This window comes from Schistocerca nitens, chromosome 5 (genome assembly GCF_023898315.1).
Source record: "Schistocerca nitens isolate TAMUIC-IGC-003100 chromosome 5, iqSchNite1.1, whole genome shotgun sequence".
Taxonomy (NCBI): domain Eukaryota; kingdom Metazoa; phylum Arthropoda; class Insecta; order Orthoptera; family Acrididae; genus Schistocerca; species Schistocerca nitens.
In genome coordinates this window covers 293,422,062-293,448,497 of record NC_064618.1, presented here as the reverse complement: position 1 = coordinate 293,448,497, position 26,436 = coordinate 293,422,062, and the positions used below count along the sequence as shown (strand labels likewise).

Genomic DNA, 26,436 nt, shown 5'->3' with positions numbered 1-26,436 from the left:
TGTGAATCTTCCACCATGGTACCACTCAGTCTGAACGGTGCCCCCCTGCCGTAGCAGTGGTCATCTGGCCAGTAAACTGTTTCCTGGAGCTCCAGTACCCCAGCCATGATGGGCACATACTGCTTGATTTGCATGGGGTGTTTCCAGCTTAGGTACCAACAGTGGTCCAGGGGCTACCACCGTGCAGGTATTTGACGACTCTCCCTCCCCCACAACGGAATGGCTTCTGTACTGGGCTTTGGGGTAGTACTTTTACAAGAAAAGAAAAAGTGCAATGAGTGAAAGGCATAAAAAGTGGAACATAAGCTAGGTGGCCTTCCCTTCATGATCCCCATTTCTGTAAAATTAGGAACAGAAGTATCAAGTCAAATCAAAAACAAATGAAAAGTTCTATAATGCTGGAAGGGAAGAAAACAAGTGTCTAATATCACAGACCAGATTCAATCACAATTGGCACCTAAAAGACCACCCAAAGGATAGGCAGAGAGGAAAAAAAAAATAGTAGAAGGACAGTCTTGCCACACAGGAAGAGAAGTAATGCTGCAAGGGCTGGGGACCCGTGGTGGCCAAGCAGGTATTCACAAAAGACATGTGAGCCCGCTGGAAGGTGTAAGAATGGAAACTTTACCGATGATCACTAATTCCTTTAATGGTTGAAATGCTTCCTGACACCGCAGAGTCCAGTTAAATTATACTCCTTTTTTTTTAGGGGTCTAGCTACCTTTTCGAAGTTTCAAACATATTTTCTACAGGGATTCGTGATCTCGAATAGAACTGTAATTTTATAAAAGAATAGATTGTCATTCACCAAATAGCAGAAATGTTGAGTCGTTGACAGGCACTATAAAATAACTGCTACACAAATAAGCTTTTGACCTAAAGCCTGCTTCTGAATCAGTACACACAAACACACACACGCTCAAGCAAATGCAACACTCACACACATGTCCATTGCCTCTGGCTGCCAAGGCCAGGTCTAATTCGAAAGAAGGGTTTTTGGCCAAAAGCTTACTTGTTTAGCACTCTTTTTGTAGTGCCTGCCTGTGACTCAACATTTCCACAATATGGTGTATAGTAAACTATCCTTTCATAAATTATCATTATTCCAGCCTGGATTTTCCATTGCAAGATGTAATTGTACTTCGGAAAATTTGTTATGGCCTGCACAAGTCTTGGGTCAGTATGTACCCCTTCGTGGGCAATAACAAGACCCGAATAGCATTCCTCCTGCAACATGAAGTGACATTTCTCTAAGCTGAGGGCCAGCTGTGCTGCTTACAATTGTTCAAATATCTCCCGCAGTCGCAACAAGTACTCTTGGTGCCCTCAGAGTGTACTATTACGTCATCTAGGTAAACTAGGCACTGCTTTGATCAGAGGCCCCATACAGCCCTGTCTAACAATTGCTGGAAAGTCACCAGAGCATTTTTCAAATCCACACCTGACAATACTGCAAGTGTCCAAATGGGATCACAAATGCTGTTTTGGGATAATCTTCTGGTGCTACTTCTAACTAGTGACAGTTATTGCATAAATTTAATGTTATGAAGTAATGGCATAGCCCTAGATTATCTAATGTCTCAGTGATAATGGGCATGGGGTAGGCATCAGTGACTGTTTGTTGATCTAGAAATCTGTAATCACTTCAGAATCTGTAATTTTTTTTCCATCCAAGAACTTCTTGGGTACAATTACTAACAGTGCTGACTAGGGACTAGTACTTTCTTCCGTAATTCCATCCCAAAACTGTTGGTCAATGAACTTCTCCATCACCAGTGGTAAATAGTGGGGACAGGCTATGGTTTCCTGATACAGGAGGTTCATTTCCATGGGAATGGTATCTCATCAGAGGTTTAGCTGCCAGTAGTCCAGGTGGGTTAAATTATTTATTCTTTTATGGAGGGCATCAGATGCAACACTTTTCCCCTTAGTGCAGTTAAATCGACAGACTATCAATGAGCATTTATTTATATAGGGTGAAGTAACCACATTTTGGCATAGTTCAACTTTGACACCAAATTGCCAACTTGTCATTGAAGATATGATTTTGAAATTTCTCGTGCTTAAAGTTTGACTTATTGACTTCTAAACAATATACATTTTGTTTTTGAAAGAAAAAATTATATGGTCAAATAATTGTTTTCAAAATTTTGTGTTGTGAGGTTACACTTACCCCATGGTTCGGGGCAAGTGTAACCCCGCATTGTTGTACCCATACAGAGCATTGTAAAAGAGACTTGGAGTAAGTGACCTGATTACCCAATTTTTACTGAATTTGAGGATTTTTAAATTATTAAAGTATCTTAAATTTTACTCAAGATATGAACTTTTTTGCACATGCCTCTTTGTATATTATGAAATACACAGAAAATGTTAGCTAAGCTAAAAAATAAGTGTTAGCCTAAACCATAAAACACTGAAACAGAACGCATCATAGATGATTTATTTTTGTTTTAGGCCAGTAATTTATTAGTTTAAATTCTACAAAAGTAATATTTTTTCTTTAGTAGGCAATTTAACAAAAATAATAAAATATCTAGTCTCAAGAGAAAAGAAAAGATCACTTTATAAGTCACTTTCTATTATTTTTTATGGTAATTGAACTAAAGTTGTTGGCAATTTGTGTTTAATGCTAAGCTGCCCTAATTCAACTTATTATATTCACACTTAGGCCCTAACTATTATTTAGTCACTGAATGTTGTATGAATCAAATGTAACACCAAATGTCAGGTCTCCCTTGTGACCCAAAGTTGGCTCAGGCAGCACTGAAATGACATCTGAGGAGGGAACTTGCGTCTCATCTCTTCTATCAGGCCAATAGAATGTGGTGCCATGCTTTGTCTTATTTTTGCATCTGAGGAAAATCACTTCGGGATCTCCTGAATCAATAATTTTGGTAACTTGGCCAATAAAATGAACTTTCTTACATTTTGTTGCAAAAGCTACCAGAACATAGTTTCCAACTGTAATTTTATTGTTGGCTTCAAAAAAGTTTGCCTCTTTCTTCTTCTTCTTCACAGCTTATCATTTCTTTCCTGAGATCATCCAGTGTTATCATCTTCATCACTACATATTAAAGATAGGCCTCCTTCAGTTTCACTTTCTTCACTTGTTGATTGAACTTCCAGTCTTTTTTCTTAATACCCACATGAGCAATCAGGGATTTTTTTTTCCACAACATTCTGAGATGCCATTTCAGATAAAGTAACAGCACTTTGTTTGGAAGATTTACTTTTCATTACCAAGCCCTTTTTATGCCGATAATGCTTTTTTGTTTTGCTTTCTTCTTATTATTCTTGTTTCCTTTAAAATCTTTTTCTTTATAGATGGCATCTTGAAAAGTGATAACTTCAGCTCCTGGTGCACTCCTTTTCTTCTTTGTTTTACCTGTGGGACTACACTGTTGGACTGTTTCCAATAATAACCTTTCAAATGACAAATCAGAAGTTCCAGAACATAATTAAACATTGGTTAGCCTGGGAATGGTTGAGAAAGAAATCTGGTACTGGGAGAACTACAGGGCTCAGTAGATGTAGGCCTATAAAATTCTGGAGGTTGTTCAGCAAAATCTGAGTACTTTCTGTTAGAGACGTAGTTTCCACACAGTCTATGGCTGCATTATCGTGAGCTGGCAACGGATTTGTTTCTGCCAAAGATTTGGTATGAGCTACATATCTTTTATATGCCTCCGGATCATATTTAGTTTTATCAATTAGGCCTACTTCTCTACTGTAAGGGAATATTCCTGCTTTTTGAAAACCACTTATCAACAATTCAGGTGGTGTTTCATTCCATACAGCAGTGAGGAGATTGGAAAAGTCACGTTTGCTAATTTTTACCCCTTGATGATGTCTCTGGTGATGAGTTAACTTTTGGTCCCAAGTAGATTTCACACACAGGAAGGCCAGTTTAGTTGATCTAGTGTGATGGCAAAAACAGGGTTACGGCTTAAATAAATAAATAAATAAATATGTTCCGGTAAGTTTTTGGGGCAAGTGTAACCCCCCTGGTTACACTTGCCCCAGCCGATTGGTTACACTTGCCCCACATGGGAAAAAGTTGGGGTAAGTGTAACCATGCCTGGCATATCAAGAGCTTTATCAGTAGAGTAAAACGAATCTCATATTTGAAATTATCATGCAAAAGTTAGTTTGTAACCAAAAAATTGTGCAGTTATCTTTAAAACTGCAAAAATGACAGACCACCAAATTCTGAGCATGTCACTCTCTCGCAGAGTGAAAATGTAGACGTCAATACAAGTCCAAAAATTAATTACCAATTTATGTCAGATTTGACAACTTATGGTTAAATATAACAAAGAAAGGAGTAAATTAACATGCGTGATAGGTCAGAGATAAAATTACAGATTCTTTAAGGCACTATAAGCCGTGGTTACACTAACCCCATGGTTACACTTACCCCACTTCACCCTATTTATTCTTTTATGGAGTGCAATCCCCCCCCCCCCCCAACACACACACACACACACACACACACACACACACACACACACACACACACACACACACACACACACATTACATATGTGTGAAGTAACTGTGCTTCCGCATACTACATTATTGAGCATACTGAGTTCAGTAGTTTTAGGAATAATCCCAATATGAGGTAATGATTTTTAAATTTGTCATCAAAAGATTGTTTGGACTAGATTTTTAATCAGAATACCATGAGGTTCCAAAGAACTAGGGATACAACGAGATACAACACCTCAAAGAACATGCAACTGCTGCACTGATAATCAGAAACTAACTTCGTAATTATTTTGCAACAAGTGGCTGAATAAATTCAAGCTAGCTTATTTACAAATGTTATTTCAACTTTATTAGTTTAACTTAACTGAAAACTGGACAACATGTAATGCTAGTATGTCCAAGTCTAGTTGAATGACTTCTGCAGAAATTTTTTTTTGTGCCAAGAACCAAATGAGCTAATCCTATACATTTGTGTAGCCAATGGCCAAGAATCAATGCCTGTGTGCAAATATTTCATTCTTCTGGGGAAGGAAAGATCGAGAATTGTGTTAAAACACAGGCTAAGGAATTATGTGCATTCTGTAGATTCCATCATATAAAAGACTTTTAGGCATGTGGAACAAATTGAGGCAAATATAAACCAAGGAAAAGTAACTCTTCGAACTTTTATCCATACGCTGGATTAACAATACTCCAAAACTAGACTACTTAACACTACATGTGCTTAAACACTAAAATACAACCTAACTAAATTACCAGGAAAGCAGGTACGCCAGTGAGGAAACCTGGTGCTCTGTAAACCATCAGCAGCACTAGCTCATGTTTTCCCCAAACCACTATTGTGGCCCATCATTCAAAGAGTTGTTCAACACAATATTTGTTAACTCTACGGGCCCAGGAACTAGCTTTTCCCCCGTTATGTTGCCACCCTCCATTTTCTGTTTATGTCTCTGCTGTAGTGTGGTAATGTGTACTCATCAATATTAATCTGTTCAGTGTCAGTGATTGCCATGTTCCTCTGAACTGATGTTTCTGATGTTTTGATGCAATATACTTAATGAATTCTTACGTATCCTAAAGAGTTAAGCGGGACGTGAGGGCAAAAAGGGGCTACTGCATCTAAAAGTAATTAGAAACAGTAAAGTAGGAATGACTTGGCCAACGGTAGTGGACATATGGTCGAGGGCCTACAGGTCCAGCATGTGGTGGGAGGCACCTCAATCTGCCACCGCTCAGAAAGCAGTTTAAAATAAATGCAATAAGATTAAAAACCACTTTCTCATAGGAAACTAAGAACAATTTCAACTGACTGTATGTCATCCGCCAACATTAGAGGCAAGGAATCTGGAGGACCATGCTTGGCATTGGAATGGAGAACCGGAATAGACACATTCCATCAAGATGTTAGACACTGTCTGTTCGCCCACAACCACAACATGAGGGTGACTCATTACATTAGATAGAACTATGCATTAGTCTGGTATGACTAAAGCAGAAGGTAATAAAGCAATGGATTATTTCTAGGAAGAACAGAGGGAGGAACATTATGTAGCTCCTTGACATGGAGGAGTTTACTACAGGGGGCAACTGCCCATCAGGTGATGTTCTACCTATGAGTAAATAGACGCCTTATAACTGGACCCACAAATGTGTGTATGGGATTGTCAAAGTGAATGTTAGACAAGTAATTGCTTCTCTAGTCAAATAGCCTGCCTGTTAATTCCCCAGGATACCCTCACGACTTGCAACACAGGGAAAGACAACTCACCAGGTAGTTAAGATCAGAGGCAAGATTATGAATAGCAGATATCACAGGGTAATAAGCATAACATCAATCAATGGCCTGGAGACTACTCATTTAGTTACTGCAAATTATAATGCAGTTCAGGAAGGTCCGTTTGATAAAATTTAGCACTCTATTGATGACTGTATCAAAAATCTGGCAACCACAGTATAGCTGGATGATACCAGGGTCTGGTAAATACATAGTATAGAAGTGTGATCTGCATCTCAAGTAGTGTGGGTGAGGAAGCAGTAAATGTTTAGCTTTTGCATGCAAATGATTTTGCACTGATGAATATGGGACAGGCATGTCATGAGGAGTGCTGTTATGAAAAGGAAGTGACAGTATTGCCAGAAAGTGATCACTGTTACAGAGATCATCATATGATGACCACTATAGTGAATATGAGACAGAGGGAAGAGACTGTAAGGTCAGTAATCAGAAACATTCCATGGGCTGTACAAAAGTGGGTACAGGTACTGTCATTGAGAAGATTGAAAGGGCTCTCTCAGATGAAGGGATACCCCCACACAGGGAGTAGAGTTGGGAGAAAAAGTGGGGTGGGGGGCTGGGAGTTGTTGAATTAAGATGGTCTTGTTAAGGTAGGTAGGTGTCCAGCCTGGAGTAAATAGATGTTGCAAATGGTCATCTCTGGGATGGTGCACACACTTACTGCTATCTACTCCAGTGTGGTATAGAAGGAAATCCACTCACTGGCGACATCTGTGCAGACCAAGGCACACACCTGTCCAGATGCTCTATCAGGCCAATACGGTTTGTACAGAGAGATGGTAACCTCTGAAGGCTGGAAAACACTCATTAGTGAAACATGTTTCTTGGAGGGGAACACTGATCGCTGAACTGAACGAAAAGCAATAAGTGGCACATACTTTTTAGTGGGACTTTTGAGAAAGTCGAGAAACAAAGCACCTTTCAAGTCAGAAACAGCTATTTTGAACGTTTTCCCTGCTGACAAATAAGTTCTTGTTTTAACTGCACAGTACTTCCATTTCCTCCAACATTATATACTGCAGCTTTTGAACTGCTGTGTTGTGGCGCGTGAAGGCTTAATCACTGATGACAACATTCTACAGAAGCAGTACTCCTTCCACTCCATGTGGTATTAGAAGTCTCTCACAAACAATATATAAAATTTTTTCACAAGTTATGATCCTGGAAGACACTAAATGACTGTAGCTGCTTATGAATCAGCCCCTTTGCAGGTTCCCTCACAAGCAACAAACTATCGTAAAACAAAAAGTTTTGTTAATATCTTATGGGTCAACAGAAGCGTCCGATTCCATGGAGTTTTTGAGTGGTTGTGTTTGTAGATGTCATGGTGTTGTATGTGATGATGCCCTCTAGTGGTAGATGTGGACATGCCGAGTTTAACGTGTGGTATTGAGTTCGGATAACTTGTGCAGTAACATGGGCTGTGGAATGTTTTCAGTGAGTTTTTAAGGTTTTTTTTTTTCCCCACATGTGTTTGGCGTATTTGTTAGGTCTGATTAGCTTGGTGTAGGTTGTGCAGAAAGAAGTCTAATTTTTTTAAGGCTTTTTTGTTAGCTATGGATATGACAAGTTCACGAGCGTATCATTACATTCCGAGATGGGTGATAATATGATGTCTGACATACAGTTTCTGCAGATGTTCGGTCTTATTGCTGAATATATTAGGTGTCACGTTTGTGGCAACAACTTCAGGTTGATGAGAGTTCTGGCAGCTCGAACCACGGACATGTATATGTGGTGTTGTTGGCACGAGTGTGTGTGTGTGTGTGTGTGTGTGTGTGTGTGTGTGTGTGTGTGTGTGTGTGTGTGGACAACCAGGGTAGTATTGCCAGAGACTTTTGTTGGTAAGTAATTTTTGGTTCAGTTTTATTCTAGAGTAAATGTGATGTTCTGTATATTGTATATTTATGGTATGTCAGTTGCATTTTAACTGATGTAGTGAATATGGGGTATTTGGGTTTTTGAGTTGTAGGGGTTTTGGTTCCACGTTTTGGAGTTGCAGGTGCTGGTTTTTTGGTATAGATAGCTGTAGTTGAGCTATATAGGTTAACAGGAATATCTGACTCCATTTTTTGGAGTTGTAGATGGTGTTGTTTTGGTTTTGATATCTGTGGTTGAGCTATATAGGTCTAGGGAAATGCCCTATTCCACTTTTTGGGGTTATAGGTGTTAGTTTTCTGGTATCGACAGCTGCAGTTCAGCTACACAGCTCCAGGGAAATGTCTGATCCTTGTGTGTTTTTAATGTATCCGAACACTGTAATTTAAATTTTTTCTTTTATATTATTTGTTTTGGGATGGTGTGGTGTTTTTTTACTGTTGTATATTTAGCTTGTCCCCATCCTATACCCCCAATTTTCTGCAGTTGTCCTGTTAATTTCATTTTATTTTTGGAGTGAGACATTTTTGTGTCATTTTTATTTTATGTTAGGGTTTGTTGACCTGTGTATGTATGACACCATTGTTGTTATTTTGTATGTGTTGGAAGGAGCCGTTTCCACCATGTTGTTGATGCCATGGGTCAAAGCAGATGGGTGGAATCAGACGTTTCTGTAATGCCATATGTGGCTTACTTCAGAACCTATTGCCAATGTCTGCACTAAGCTACATCTTCCAAAATCTGATTTGTTGTCTGTGTAAAGGCTCACAACCTGTGTTAAAATACTATAAACAACATACAGAAAAACATATCACACTAATCTGGAGATATTTGACATTGTTTCTCTGTCTTTGTGAGAATTTTGTTGATTTCTAAATTGGCAAATTACTTACCTTGCGCCAAGACAAGTGCAACTGGAGATCTAACAAAAAAAATGGCCTCTATTATGAAAAAGCGCAGCAATAAAAAAATGGTTTTCAGAATTCAATATGACACCTTTCATAAGATATTGTGTGAAGAGGATACACTATACCCTAGTAACTACCACTTTCAAAATTCAAGTACTTCATTAGTGAGCTGTTTGTACTGATCAAAAAGGAGAAGAATTTTCTACTCAGAAGACCTAGGATAAATTTTAGGTAAGAGTAATAGTATTAACAAATTGGCTGCTATGTGGCCACCTGCAACCACTGCAAAATCACATGCCTGACATCATGGGCCAGCGGCAGTCACAGCAGAGCTAACACCATGTACCTAACCTGGTGGTTAAACATCCCATCACTAAGTGCGCAGCAGTCAATGTGTTAATGGATACTGTATCTATTCAGTAGTGTATATACAGAGTGCACACATTTTCTTGGCACCTCAGCTCTCCAATTCTCTTTTGGGAAGGAATGTAAAAATTCAGTGCATATCATCATTGTTAATCCTAACAATCAAACATCACTATCTGCATCACCACTGTGTAGCAATTATTGGTTAACGTCATGCTTCATTTCACTGCACTTTATTTGCAGACACTCTCCCTCTCTCTCTCGCTCTCTGGAAGTGCTTTCACCTTCTAGTATCTACACCTACCCCCCCAAAATTAACAAAAAAATACAGACACAGTAAAAGACCTGAGATACTGTAGGTAAAACTGTATACACATTGATTTACTCAACTCTTTTTCAATTGCATCAACAGTGATGTATCCATATATCCTTGTTCTATTTCAATAATCAGTTGTTACTTAGGTAGTAGCTTTGAATGGAACATCTAAAAAGTAATCAGTTTTGATCCTAAAATAATTACTGTGTAATGGAAACAATCTTAACACATGCAGATTGTCTATCGTATTGACTCAAATGAACTTGTTGTTTCTTTACTTGTAAATATCTAGTATTTTACAATAGGGCTACCAAACAATACTCCAATATAAAAAATGAATTTGTCACATCTTCCCAAAGTGTAGGAAAAACTGATTCAAAATGTGCATTATTAAATCATACATAATTAACTGGTATCGTCAAAATAAAATTCTTGAACCAGTTAAGATGCTCAAACATATCCATATTTGCCGGTCATATAGATAAGCAACAATACTCCAAAAAATAGCTTTTGATGTGTGCATTAGTCTGAGAGACGATGGGTGAAAACTTTAATTCTTTTTGTTGGTTTCAAACGGTAAATACACGCGCCGGAACAAGATGAAAGAGAATCAAAGCTTAGTAGACTACTAAATAAGTTATTACTAGTTTGAAATCTCAGCTGGAACTAACACTGTGTGCAAAATTACAGATATACCAGCCTCTTCATTCATATATTAAATTAACCTGACCCAGATTTTTCGAACACAATCACGTAGCTTGCATTTCTATTTTTGATCAACGAAAGTGGTCTTTCTGCTAAAAGCGAATAATATGTAGGATAAAATTCGACAGCGAATATGCAGAATTACACTGTTTGCCGGTGCAGTCAACTTCTACAGCGCACTGTGCATATTTTTTTAACAAGTAAAAATCATTTAATCCGTTCTTCCTCCGATTAATGACAAATCCTTAACGATAATGTCTTCACACTAACTGTTAAATAGGACAAGAAAGCTACAAACTGCTAGTACCTCAAAATATCGATAGCTACAGGGCTTAGCGAAATCAACATTTGCTGTTAAGGGTGTGTCTACCTAGATATCAACAGCAGTAATATGAAGCTGTTTTGAGACAAAAGAATGGGTAGTAAACAGCGACATACACATACACAATCAAATGGGTCCACAGGAGAATTCTGATGCCTCGCCGTATATCAGATTTTTTTACGTTTAACTGAATATAACAGCATCCAAATTGTTACTGGCGTACAAACCTCTTGTGCAGAATTAATTCCGATCGCTGGCACTAAGAGACGACGCAATATACAATGTTTTTTTCCGGGACGCTGCGTCTGATAATTTAAATTTGACACTTAAAACAATGAATGCCGAAGAAATTAATGCAAAATTAGGAAAGATCTTTGCAGAACATAACAAGCAAGGCAGCCAACTGCTAAATCTTAAACAGGATGTCAGCCTTTAGAGCGGGAAATTTCGTTCGTAAAAATTTAGTTCAAGATCTTTTTATACGTGATCACTTTAAGCAAGTCTTTATAATAGATGAATAACTGTAGTAAAGGTACAGACGTGAAATTAGCAGTACCACGTAAAAAGGAACAGCTGTTTCACGTAGCCCCCCGCCCCCCTTCCTAGCCGCTCCACCCGCGCTCTCGCTCTTTCTCTGGTATAATAATCCATCAAAAGCACTGAGACACTTGTTAGTGGACATTAATATAAGGTATGTCCACCCTTAGCATTTATGACGGCTTGAACTCTGCTCGGGAAACTTGCAATAAGATGTCTGGATGTCTACATGGCAAGACATTCTTCCTCAAGAGTCGAAGCCAGAGAAGATTCTAACTCAGGTATGTAACTGTCGACACGCTTTTGCCTTACAGATGCTGCTTTACGACTGGGTGCATTGTCGTCCTGATACAATCATCGTCTCCGAACTGCTTCTCAACTGTACGCAGTACACAATACTGTACTGCAAAATTTTTTCACATCTTTCCCCATTTAGCGTTTCTTAAGAGCAATAAGGGGACCACGTGCTAAGCACGAAAGACACCTCCATACTGTAACACACTGTCGGCACTACACATGATGGCAGGTAACGTTCTCCATGCATTCAACAAACCCAAACACTTCCAGAGGTTATAGCGTAATTCATCGCTCCAAATCACTTATTTCGAGTCATTCACGGTGCAGGGGCGTTGCTCCTTATACCACAGCAAGTGTCACTTAGCACTGACAATAGAAATACGTGGCTTATTAGGAACTGCTCGATCATTGTGTTCCATTCTTCTTAATTCTACACACACAGCCATTGTGCTAGCTGGACTACTGGTAGCGCTTTGGAACTCATGGATGATTCATTCATCCTGCTGATTTCAGGTGATTTTTTACAACGACCCCCGCAACGGACGACGGTGTCTGTCCATCTCTACATGAGGTCTGTCTGGTCTAAGTTTATCTGTAGTTGTTCCTACGCTTTTCCACCTCACAATTACATGCCTTGGGCAGCTGCAGAATGGTTGAAATGTCCCCGATGGATCTGTTACTCAGGTGACATCCAATGACTAGTCCATGTTCGACGTCACTGAGCTCTCCTGATCGACCCACTCTGCTGTTACTGTTGCTCTACTGACAACACAACATCTCAGTGTCTGTCTTTTGTATCATAGAAGCACCACAGTGTTATGCCCATCTGCAATCCAGCATTGCTTTAATGATTAATGAAAATAGCGTATTCATAAATCTGAATGATTGTTTGCATGTATAATTGTTGTCTGTAATCTGTTATGGCCTAAGTTGTTGTTGCCTATGTATGTTATAGCCTAAATTGTGTGTTTGGATATAGGTCTCTTATCTGAAGTGTCGGGGTAATATGTAGCTAACTGATGAATGAGATGGTGGGACGATGTGGAAGCCTTCCCATAGAGGTTTTCAGACTTTTTCTTTATGTGTGTGAAGATGAATGGTTCTCCTAATAGGTACTGAACGTGCGCATTTGGCTTGTATCGGTCGGCATCTGTCATTATAGGACGTACTTTGCCTTGGAAAGACTGCAGTCTGCTTAGATATATACTTGCTACCACCGACCATACCTCTGATCCCTGCAGTACTGTGTGTGGCATGACACTCCTTTACAACCTTAGCTTTGTATCGGTTGATAACCCCTCAACTTTTAGCAGCGGATACAGATGGTAGAAAGCAGCACAACCCTTGCTTCTCGCCCTATTAATCTGTCCTACGGACGTCAGGCGCCTGTCGATCTGTAAGTTCAGATACTCGTACATCACTGAGTCGCTCCATTCCAACAGTCTGCAAGCAACAAAGATTTGTCTATCAGTGGGAGCTATCTTATTCGAGAATATGACTAAGATACTCTTTTAAGGGTTTATCTTTTTCCAAATAGTGCACTAGTGGGTAATAACGTCAAGATGTTGCTTCAGGTTTCAGGCTATGAAGTTTACATTGCTGCTGCTGCTTTTGTACAACACACAGAGAGCAATTTCACAAACTGGAAATTTACAAACATCGTTGGTATAGAGTGTGTATAGAATGGGACCCAGAACTGATTCTGCAGGACCCTGGTGACAGCATTCCTGATCGTACTGACGTGTTTGCCACATCTAGTAGAGTACTGCGTCCTGGCAAGAAATGAATCTGTCAAACTGATCATGTGTCCTGGAATGTCTGACTGGGACAATTTGTAAATTAAACTATCATGTCAGACTGGACAGAAGCCAAACTGTTCAGGGATGATTACTTTATAGTCTGAGAAGTTCGGCGAGAGTTCTGTGGAAAAGACATTCCAGTACTTTCGCTAGAAAGCACAGGGGTCAAATGGGTTTGTAGCTTGGGGGAAGAGAGAGGTTCTTATTAAGTCTCTGGTAACCCATCGAGGACAGTGGGGCAACAGCAAGACATGAAGTACTTGAATAGTGAGAATTGAATCCAACAGCTGTATTGTAATTCAGACATCGTTCATTCACAACATACTACAGTTTCTACGCAAAAAAGTGTCTTATTCGGGCCCCAGGAGAAATCTGCCATCAACATACGAACCACAATGAGAAAGACCAACAGAGTTGTCAAATGGAAACAGTGTATATTATTAAACACGTTACAGCAGCATTCGCAACCAACAAAGTCGGGTGCAATGGTGGAGAAATCAACTGGATTCCGTAACTTCCAGTTATAATGGTCAGACCATTGGTGGGCTTGTTACTGGAAGTTACTGAATCCAGTTGATTTTGGCCCTGCTGCATTCAACTTTGTTAGTTGTACATGCTGGTGTAACTTGATTAATAAGTTGTACTGTTTCGATTTAAGGCTCCATTAGTCCTTGTCATTGTGGTTCATGCGTTGATGGCAGATTACACTTGGGGCCTGAAAATGAAGTCGTTTTGCATCGAAACTTGTAGCACGTTTTGGATAAACGATATTTGAATTACAATACAACTGTTGGTTTTAATTTTCATTATTCAATGTTATTATTAAGTTTAGATAAGTTATAATCTGAGCAGTTTTCCAGAAGGTTGGACAGTAGGTTAAGGAGAAGCGCTGGTTGTGGATTGTGGTGATGTAGGTGATAATGGAAGGAGGTAGGTGTTTTAGGTAGAATTCATGGACTTTGTCAGGACTGGGGGATTTGTTGTTCCCTAGACGTCTGATGTAGGCACACATGAGGCGATTGGAAAGCAGTGTGAACTCTGTGCCTAATCTCTCGCAGCTGAGCCACTTGTCCTACTGTTTTCCTCCCCTGCCTTTCATTCTCGTTATCTATAATGAACTGAGTTTGGAACTGTGAGTGTAATGATATCATCAAAGATTTTGCGTTATATCCTCTTCAACATAAACTAGTCCATTTTCTCCTCAGAGTGTCCTTTATACCCTGGGTTTAGCATTCTGTGCTTTCATGATCTTCCATATATTGTTCAGGGTTTTGTTCTGCATCTCTGAGTCTTTCTCTCCAGCAGATGCCTCTGTGCTCTCGTAGTTATCCTTCACCTGGATTTCGAGCCACCTAAGTAAACAACGATCAGAAGGATCTTATTAATGCTGCCAATCCCTCCTCACATGCCACATAGTGACAACCAGGTTCCAGATGTCTGTCGAACACAGGTCTGGATAATAGTTGTAAAATACTCAACTATTGTTCATCCCATATTTGATGTATGTTCTCTAGGTGATGCCCTACCAGAGTGTTACATTGCTCCCAGTTAGTGATATATGTTGTATTTGACATCCCTCTGTCTGGATCTTCGACACTGGCACATTCCAAGACAACATGGCTGTGGTTTGAGTCCAACTAATAATGAGCTGTGGCTGCAATTCACAGCAGGCCCTTGGACAGGAAGGTATCTAGGATATCTAACTGGGGTTTGTAGGGGATGTGAGCAGGCTCCTCAGAAGTGATCACTGCTGACAAAACTCCTCAACTTCCTCCCACTGACGTTTATGGAGTTGCAATCCCAGTAGCTATGTTTGGTATTCAAGTCCCTCAGCACTGTTACAAGCTCGAAATTGCCTGTCAGTGCCTGAAGGGCTTGTGCTCTGATATAGTTGCAGAGGGAGTTTCATGGTGAAACTATGGCGAGTACATGGTTACCTGTTTTTCCCTTGACCATAATCAAATTTGATATATCAATTGTTTGATGGCTAATTCTCTGGCTTACAACGACACCCCACCGCCACAACGGAGACGATCGAGCCTGTCTGCCCTTTGGACAGAGTAGTTGCACACCTCAAATGGATTGGTCAGTGATAGAAGCATCTTCTTAATGCAACCGACATCTATAGCTTGCTGATCTATACTGAGTGAAATTGTATTTTCTTATCAGAAATGTCATTGACATTTCAATTTAAAGTGCAGGGGTTTCCGTTTGTAAGGGGCATCAAGGTGTGACATGGAAACTTCTGTAATTATCATCCCCTTGATGAATTTATCAGACTCTGCTCAGACTGCTGTCACGGTCTCCCTAATTTTCTTGACAATATTGGCCAGTCTAAAATCAGCGAACAGTGTCCTGATTTCTTTGAGTTCGCGCATCATCCTAGCTTGCTCGCTCCCTGTGGGCTGTGTCTCCTGAGATGTTGACAGCGTGGGCTGTGGAGCGACCAAAGAAGTTCAAATTTACAGAGGTATCCTAACGCTGTCAATGGGGAGCCAGAGACTTATGAACTCCGCCATATTGTGGAGATCAAAACATTGTGAGTAGCGTAAGTATATTGCTGTCTCATTTGTCGACATAATAACGTAAATTTACCAAAAATTAGTTACTTGTGTCGCCTACAGGTGCACAAACGGAAGCAGAAAGTTAGCTGTTACTTTCTGGCTAGCTAAATTTATACTTTTAGCTTACATGCGGCCAGTTTGCTTCGTTGTTCACACTCACTGGCTTCAAACTTTTATTTATAATATGTAGGTTCATAAAGAACGCAGCAAGGAAAAGCTTGTGGACCAAGCCATTGCATCGAAAAGATAGGCAATAAACGAAAATAGCACAGTGTGTTCTGAGTGTTTGTGCAAATTTAACATTAATCGGCCTTCGACATGAAGTGTTCACATCACAGTTGGCGCAGTGCTTAGCATTTTCCCGTACATGTAGAATGTAAGTTGCGCTAATGATTGTAATGTTTCAGTGTATCATAACTAATTTGATGTTAGACTTGTTTTCCTCTCCTGTTGGCAGCTGAAGTCACAGCAGCTGTCCATGGGTAGTATATTTTAATCCAGAGTTTACATTTGAGATAATTCAGGGAGTGGATATTGTGATTAGGTAACAAGTCATTCATATTAAAATTTTCATCATACGAATTTCTCTTTTGTATGTATATCACACTCTGTGCTAATCATTATGTTGGAAGACCTTTTTTTTCATTTTGGGAACTGCTGCTCTGGCAAGTAATAACAATTTCTTTGTACCAAAAACTTGAAATGTAATGCTAATATTTTATGCATGTGTTTGTTTTCTAGTATTGCCAAAATACGTTCCCTTCAATTCAGTCATACTGCCTGGTGATAATGCTCTTCACATCAAGGGAAAGTGGAGCACTGTGTATGAAGTAAGCAGTCAGTAGAGGAAGAAAATTGTGGTTCTTCAGCAGAGAAACTGTCACCTTAGACTGTGGAATAGTAATCTGTTTGATGTGATAAAAGCCCTACAGAAGAAGGACTACCTAACCGAAGAGATTATTTTGAGAGGCACCCACATGCCTTGCTCATACTGTGGCATCAAGCAGTCAGGCCTGCAAGATGAGTGGTCTGCCAAGCGATTGGATTCATTCTTATTTATCAAGTAACATGAACTCTCGTACTCACAATTAAGTTACAAATTATCCTCCTGTATGAATAATACGCAACGGAAATGCACATCTGACTATCAGTAATTTACAGAACTCTGACTGTTCACTATGCACTGGCAATACCACATTTTCTTTTTTTTTTTATTTAACGGCTTTTATCAAGACGTGGCCATCGCACTGTATATGAGTGGCGCACACATTATAAATTCTGGATATCATGACAACATACAATTCGAAGGAAAAGGCCACCAATCTTTTTCTTTCACTATCTTATTTATTCCGATAAATTCTATAACCTAAACACACAAATTCTATAACCTACAACAATAACACATGAGAAATTCCGCCCAGTGGGCATGGCTTTACATTGGTGATTCTCTATCTTATGGTCTCGTAATTATTTAACGCTGCAGTGCACTTATTGGATAGGATGGTGGATCTTTTGCTATATCTCACACTTCGACTCTTACAACCATCATCACGAAACTTTCCTCCAGACCGAGCAGTACAAAAGGAACACGCATAACCCACTACCTCTGAAACTACCTTGCTACTCTCCCATGCAAACCACACATACTTAAATTACATGACATACACCACACTACAACATGAAATACAACACAGGGAATAGTCACAACATTATCACTTTCAGCTTTCCCACTTCAATTAATATTTATCCCAGTTTCACACGACACTGCCCCACTTCATAATTCTACTTTCCTACTATGAACTCTGGAGATACATGCACGTCTTCCTGTGCAATGCAAGCCAAGTGGCGTTGCTGGATAGACGGCTGACTCACCCTGCTTCTCTCTCAGAGTATTATAGTTTGAATTAAGCATCACATGTAAACATATCACGCAAAGTAATATTAAGAACATATGCATCACACACGCGAGTCCTCAACTGATACCATGGACGAGTACTTCTCTTTATCCTTTGTCTCATACACAGATTGAGACTCACACAGTACTCACCACGTGGAAGTACTCGTCTCTAATTTCAAGTCCTGCACATGCCATTTCTTAAATATTTCAACTTATAGTACACACGCTAGTAATTCAGCTTAACATAAGCACACGGAAGTATTTCAACTTATTGCTACATGTGGTTTCATTGTGACCATTGGTCACTTCCGAAGATTACTACGATCGCATTAATATTACCTGCCTGACATTTAATTCTCCCCACAAAAGTTCCTGAAATAGAGAAATTATTATTTCAAACTACTCTTAAATATTCCACATGCATACCATGTCTCCACTCTTTTGTCTTTACGGAGTACACCTAAGACAGGTCTTAACAGCACAAGATCCAGCGGCAGAGTGCTGAAACATGGCCGTTCTTCAGGTTCTCTCGCACCTCTGCCGAAGTGGGGGAGCACCTTGCTACCATATTGGTCAGCCACAGTTCAGGCGCTCAAAGCTCCGGTAAATTTCATCTCTTTGGTCCCACCAAAAGTGGCCAAAGGACCGTCTCAAAGATGATCATATATTCACATTCACTATCTGCGGTTAGCAGACGACCATACATTCATTCATTTCACAGATCTCAGCAAACTGGATGTAGGGATTTATTTTGTGGGAGTGCACATGTGACCAATTAAATAAATAAATTGTCATTCTTTCCCACACTGGTATCCGGCTTCGCTGTATTAATTGAAATTGAGTTATTATTAGAAAAAAATGTGTTGTTCTGACAAAAATAATGAAGTATGTTGTACCTATTTTTAATGTCGGGCGGTACTGTACCCTTTCAATTTCAGTGCTTAAGAATGTGTCAGATGTAAATGAGGAGTTGTCATTTTAGTTCACCAAGACAACATGTTCTGTATTACCTCTGAAATATGGCTCAGCTTTGTGATCTTACACGTCACCACTTCTATTCTACAAGAGCATTGCAAATAACCTAAATTGGAACGATCACGTAGATAATGTTGTAGGTAGAGCAAACCAAAGACTGTGAGTCATTGCCGGCCGCGGTGGCCGAGCGGTTCTAGGCGCTCCAGTCCGGAACCGCGCTGCTGCTACGGTCGCAGGTTCGAATCCTGCCTCGGGCATGGATGTGTGTGATGTCCTTAGGTTTAAGTAGTTCTAAGTCTAGGGGACTGATGACCTAAGATGTTGAGTCCCATAGTGCTCAGAGCCATTTGAACCATTTTGTGAGTCATTGGCAGAACACTTAGAAGGTGCAACAGGTCTACTAAAGAGACTGCTTACACCACACTTGTCTGCCCTATTCTGGAATACTGCTGTGTGTTGTGGGATCCGCATCTGGTGGGACTGACGGATGACATCGAAAAAGGACAAAGAAGGGCAGCTCGTTTTGTATTATCGCCAAATAGGGGAGATAGTGCCACAGACATGATACATGAATTGGAGTGGCAATCGTTAAAACGAAGGCGTTTTTCGTTGCGACAGGATCTTCTCATGAAATTTCAGTCACCAGTTTTCCCCTCCAATTGCGAAAACATTCTGTTGACACCCACTTACATAGGGAGAAATGATCGTCACGATAAAATAAGAGAAATCAAGGCTCGCACAGAAAAATTTAAGTGCTCGTTTTTCCCGCGCGCCGTTCGAGAGTGGAACGGTAGAGAGAGAGCTTGAAGGTGGTTCATTGAACCCTCGCCAGGCACTTTATTGTGAATTGCAGAGTAATCACGTAGATGTAGATGTGATTATGTCAAGGCTATAAATAAGAGGCATCAAAGTGCAGTGAAGTACCTGGTTTCACAAGTGATGCAATATGTATGCTCCCAGAATTCCATTTATTTAATTCTTAGTGCAGTAGTGGGTGTAAACAAGACTTTATTTCTGAATTTGAGTGGCCACATGTGTGTAGTTTCAAGACTTACATAACATAGTCGAAAATGGCATTTCCAAAGAAGTGACAACCATGTCAAAATCATCAAATGAACAGTTACAGCACATAGAGAAAACTAACAGTTTATTCCTTCTGCTGTCCCTTGGGAGGAGGCGCCCTATCAGGATATAGGAAATCTTTTTCTATTTATGAAAATGTACTCCAACCATCAAGAATACAACAATTGATACAATAACTGTACAAGGTAACAAAAAATTAATACTTCCTGAAATCTTTTCTAAAACAAAAAAATATTTGAAATCACTGAACAGTGAAACCCAACAGTACTACCTACAGCACGTATTACAAAGTTGCATGCCATGTTGGTACATAAAAAATCATTAAATGTGAACAGCAACATTAGTATTAAAAGAAATAAAAACAACAGGAGATTAAAAATCTACATTTCCCACAATTTACAAGCATAAATACCTTTATCACATCAAACTTTACAAATTATGCGAAGATAAAACAACTTTTTCTAAGATGTCCCACGTAAAAACAGACATTAAGACACAGTCTTTTATAAAGCATCAAACATTTACTTGCCATCCTGAGGAATATGTAGCATAACCATACTCATGGGCATGTGGGATGGAAGTGTGGTTGCAAGGGGAAGGGGGGAGGGGAGAGGGGGGAGGATGGAGGACTGGAAAATGGGGGGGAGGGCGGAGGAGCACGAAGATGAAGGTGTCAAGAAAGGGGAGGTCAAGTGGCAAGACTGTAGGTACATTACCAGTAGTAATAAAAGAAAATTACTGAAATTGGACCATGTGACCTCCCCTCTCTTTCTTTATTTCTCTTGCTCCGTTGTCGTCGTTTTCATCTTTTCTCCTCGGCTGTACAAACCCTCTTCCTTCTTCCTTCGTCGTACCGCGGCTATATCTTACGGTTTTCGACAAAAGGGAGGGAGAAGGGGGCACATAGGTGGTTGATCACGATGATGTAGCGCTATGTGTGAGTGTCACCCTTATCTCCGTTTTGGGAAGATTGATGACTGAAGCTGAAACATTTCTCTAAAAAGGTAAGTGCTCTCTTTTTCAAAAGGTGAAAATTGTAGTGTAGACTATAATGTTCATCGATCCACTAAATTGAAGGAACACGACACAGCTTATAAAGTTCCAACCTTGGATGAAGTTTATTGATCCCAAGGAGTAAAACTCATCCGTTCCAAATGTCATTCACAACGAGAGTAGCTAGTTTTCTGGTGTGCGTGTGGTGGTCACCAATGATTGAAAAGATCGTTCCGGTAATTCCATTACAATCTGTTTATTGGTTGCTAACCAACGTATCAATCAATCGACTATTCCGTGATTAATATATGTCGTATTCAAACACTAAATATATGTCGTATTCAAACAGTAAATCAAACCCCATTTACTGTAAGCACCAAGAACGATTACTATAACCTCCAATAATTCTTTAATAATTATTACCAAGTTAATGTCAAGAAATTACGGGGACTATCAATTAATCTTTCACGCGACTATAATGCGCGATAGCCTACCGCGTATCTCAAACTTCGCGCCGTTATTTCAAAGTCCGCGCGCAATCTGTTTATAACGAAGTCTGGCCGTGGCTCTCTAGAATGTTTCCCAGACCAGCACCGGATTATGGATTATCAGTTTTAGGTCAATTCTTTAAAATTAAAGTGGACCTGCACTCGGTTACAACTTGTCCGTGCACATGAGCAACTCAGAAGTTATTATCTTTTTCAAAGAAAAAAAATCACGCATAACGCAGCATTGTATTCTGCTATGTCAAAAAAAGCTTGATTACCTATTGATTCTTATACAGTGTCTATCGCTCAACAAAGATTGCACTACAAAAAAATCTCGACTTGAGATGACGTCACGTGTTACTACCTGTTTTGACTCTCCTACTATCACGTGACACAAAGTATATCTGACTTTAATGGACATTCCAACAAGATTATTGCTTAAAGATTTCGTGGGCTACTCGGACGATTACCTATGTAATGCTAGAGCCAGAAACAACTATTCGCCATTTGTTTATAAAATCAAATACATAAGAACTACCATATTCATCAGAGGAACCATGTGTTACTCAGCAGTAATCGTGCAGATAATATTTGCTAACAAAAATGAATGCAAACAATTAATTATTTAGTGGTGAAGACCACATAATCAACAAGTAAACCGAGCTTCAGAATCTGCTGTACACAACATTCCATATATGCAGCGGAAAGGAACAACAGGCACAGAACCTTATTATCCAACCACCAGCAGTCTATAGGCATCACAGACAATAGTGCATACTGAAATCAAGAGTTGTATGCCTCGGTATATCAGCAATGGAACATAATGACGATGCAATAACCGAACCACGTACTGTAAAATCTGGAATGTATTTTTTATGAGATGAGAAAGGGAGGTGAAAGGGGCGAGGGGGTGGGGGTAGCACAAGTTACAGGCGGCAGCCAGATAGATAAAAACGCTGGAAACTGAACTCAGTACATAAAGATGAACACAGGGACCAAAATGTCACTAAGAGAATATTAGAAAATGAGTGGAAGGGGGGGGGGCGGAAAGGGGGGAAGGAAAGGGGGTAGAGGAAATGGGCGGCAGCCGAAGCCCCAGTGTTCACGCTCCAGGGGTTGGTGGAAGTAACAATAGGGTTGGTGGTAGGAGGAGAGACTATAAACTATACATCAGTTTGGAACAGAGCAAAGAACCGACTAAACCGAAAATCGACTTGTCCCTTCAACACTTTATCTAGCTCCTTTTTTTTGCTCTTAAAAATCTTGAGTTCCTCCAAAACATCCAACTGCTTACCTTTCGATGCGTGATGCAAAACCTTAAGTGTGTTGTCTACAGTACCAACCTGATGACCTTCGTTTCTTAAATTCTGTCCAAACGTGGTCCTATTAGAAGGACCTGCATGTTCTTTAAAATGGGTGACAAAACTTCTACCCGTTTGTCCAATATAAAATGATTCAGAGGATCTGCATTGCAACTTACATACGACGGATGAATTATATTTTCTACGGTTTTGACCCTCTCTCAGCTTGCTGAGCCTAAGTTTCAATTTATACGTTAGTTGCCCCCTCGTACGGAATCCTATCCTAAGTCTTTTTGGGAAGGAGCAGGCCAACCTTTCAGAGACTGGTCCCCTATATTGCAACATTAGGTACTTATATCATTTGTCCATGGTGTTTTCATCTGCCCATGCTTCATGTGCAAACAAGAAACCAGCGATTGCTTATAGCCATTAGACACCACAACCTGCTTCAAAACGTTTAACTCTTTATTAACTTCGTCCTCATCTACAGGTAAATTGAACAGTCGTGCTGCCATAGTACGAAAGTAGTCTACCTTGTGTCTAATGGGATGATTGGAATCATTGCATATTATGGCATCAGACTGCGTTGGCTTCCGAAAAATTGAGAAGCCAATGCTCTGATCACTTCTCATAACAAGCAAATCCAGAAAACGCAATTCCTATCCACTTCAACTTCCAACGTGTACCTAATCTTCGGATGCTGCTCATTGAATAAATTAAAAATGGGCACAACCTAGTCGTAAGTGCCTTCACACTCATGAAAACAACATCAACATATCTTTTATAAAAAAAACATTGCAGCAGGGAGATTCTGATTCAGTTTAAAGATTCTACTCTCCAAATTATTAATAAAAATGTCAGCCAATAGGCCTGCAAGGCAATTGCCATAGCAAGGCCATCTGGCTGTTGGTAGATCTTATTATCAAAACCAAAGTAATTATATGACATACAGAACCGGAAGAAACTCAATTAGCTCCCTACTGCTCATAGTGACATTATGCGAAATGTTATTTTTGATTAGGGTAACGGTTCCCTCGATTGGGATATTGGTGTACAAATTCGGAATATCGAAAGAAGCCATTACCATACCATCTGAAATTTTAAGTTTCAGGCATCCAGCCGCAAAAACTGTACTATTTGGTCCACTATAATTACTGTGAAACATATACGTTCTATTCAATTTCCGAAAAAGAAATTTGTCATGAGGGGTAAGTGGAGAACCTCTGACATTAATTATGACACGTACACTTTTTTCAGTTTAATATCCGAAGATGGTACTCCAGGCGGGTGTAAAATGAATGTGTGCAACAGAGAATAATAAACGCTAAAATGAAGATTTGGCCCTGTCTGACATGAAGCAGATCTTAGGATCTCTTAATTCTATAAATTACCTGTATAATCTAAACATAAATGATTGATGAAGGCAACTAATTCTACTAAATGGTAATCGTTGTTCCTGCTTATATATTTATTGTAGATTAAAAAAACCTTTATATTACAAAGTTTACATTTCCTAAGTAAGATTACTAATCAATTGCCCAACTCTGCCCCTTATTATGACAGCACAGTCTAATATCAATAACACGAAATGACTGACATCATCTACGTATCAAACACTAGAAGACACTACTTTAAAAGATGATCTACGGTGGTGTGGAACCTCAGTGGAAATAAACTAACGTGATCACAGCTGTTTAGCTTTTATAGCCCTAATAAGCCGAAGCAATTTGCGATATCACCGTACGTACTGCGTCCGGTGCGTCGAAGTGATGGTTTTCGTACTCATCTGCGATGATGGAAGAACTCCAGCACAAATAAACTCTTTAAAACACTAGGACGGCAGAAGGCGGTCCTCTGACTAATATACTCCCTGTGTTCTACAGATGAGAAATGCAAACTCCTAGCCACAAGGACGGCGTTCAGATAACGTCTCAACATAAGTATAGGCAGAGGAAGTGCTCTGAATTCCTGAACGCTGCGTACTCAACGACGACTTCCAACCCGGAGGTGAAGTCCAGGATCGTATAGGTTCGCAACAGTACAGTGCCTAACTGTTCTAACTATAAACTCTCCTGAGAGCAAAGACAGTAAGTCCGTCCGTATCAACAAAGCTGATATCGAGCAACCGTCACACACGGGAGCTCACAACGGAAGACCTCGTCGCTCCACTGCTGGCCTCCCAGCAAGACTCAGCTCCCCACCAACGTAATTCCGCAAACGAATCATATTCGTGAAACCATGGAATATTCTCCTCTTGTGTAGACATGTGGAGCTGGCCACCTATTGAACTCCCGTTTCTCTGAATGAAGACAAATCATACTTGGTCGACACACCTGTGTCACCGCAAACCCTATTAGCAAGTTACTCATTTATGATCCCATTGCTAAACATGTAAAATATACATTCATTATTAAAAAAATTTTGCTGACTTTCTCTCCAAACATGTTCCCCATTAATTGGTTAACGATTTTTTATCTGTTCACACATCTTTACAACATTTTGCAGTACCACACGTCTCGCAATTTCACTTTATTCCTTCATGGACAGATAGCACATCTTAGACTCTAAACACCTTCTAAAGTTGTACGCTCAGCTTGCTGTGCACATAGTTATAACCTAAATCAAGAAACATGCCCTAATTTTCTTACTCACGACGTCCTGCCCTTTTATGTACTGTAGTACCTCTTTTAACATGATAATATTATAGAAAATTTGATAAATCTACAGATATCTTTAGTGTAATACTTAACTTAATTGCTAACTATATACGCCTACAATACTATACTGTCGCCATACCAACTCACTTTAATTCTTCCTCCTTATTCTACGCTATTTTGCCATGCTCTCCCAGGGTTGGGTGGTCTAATTTCAACTGATTGTTCCCGATTCCTGTTCCTATTCGTTTCACCCCACCCTTGGTCCGACCGTTGACGAGTTTCTCTATTGTCGCCCCATGATGCGCCATTATTTTGTGGCTCTCATCTCCGGTCATTTTATTGCGTATATTCTCGTCCATAGTTCCCCGCCGTCCAATATTCCCACTACGATCTCTCTGGTCCATGTTTTGGTGAGGCGGACGATTTACATTGTTTTGCCAATTATGGCCTCTATTATTCTCGCTGTTGCTCTCCTTTCTTTCACCTTGCACGTCTCTCTGCCTACGTTTTTCTCGCGCCTGCTGCTCGTTGAAAGCGAACTTCAACTCTCTTAGGAGACCTTTGGACCCTTCTACATCACTTCCACATCGGCCGACGAGCGTTTGCTGGTAGGAAATTGGCAACTTCAGGTAACATAATCTTATGATCACAGCCGGTGTGCTTGGATCGTCCAAATACTGAATTTTCTTGGGCAAGTTTTCGAAAAAGTTCACAGGACTATGGAATCCTGAACTCTCCGAGTCTCTGCTCAGCATTATTTCCTGCTTGATCCTGTCCTGTGTCTCCTTGGACCAGTATTGTATTTGTTTAAAAATGCGTCACGAAACTCTTTGTATGGCGTGCACGTTTTTGCAATGTTCCGGATGCATTCGGCCGTTGTTCCCTAGATACGTGAGCATACGAAGTCTAGTTTGTACATCAGAGGCCTATGAGGAGGTAATGATAAATTAAATTTACCAATAAAGGTTTTCGGGTGTAAAACATTTCCCTCGTATTTGTAATGCTGAAACTTTCGTACAGAGATAAAATGTTTAAAATCGAAAATTTCATTAGAGTTTCTT

At 39.9% G+C, this 26,436-nt stretch overlaps 1 protein-coding gene across 1 annotated transcript in view; it reads right to left on the bottom strand.

Annotated features, from left to right (window-relative positions):
- LOC126260136 (broad-complex core protein isoforms 1/2/3/4/5-like) overlaps positions 1-11,135 on the bottom strand; it is an 88,779-nt gene extending 77,644 nt beyond the window's left edge. Inside the window, exon 1 of the mRNA XM_049957385.1 lies at positions 11,012-11,135. The gene's annotated coding sequence lies outside the window, so the exon portion shown is untranslated. The remainder of the gene's footprint in view (positions 1-11,011) is intronic.
- Positions 11,136-26,436: the final 15,301 nt, after the last annotated feature.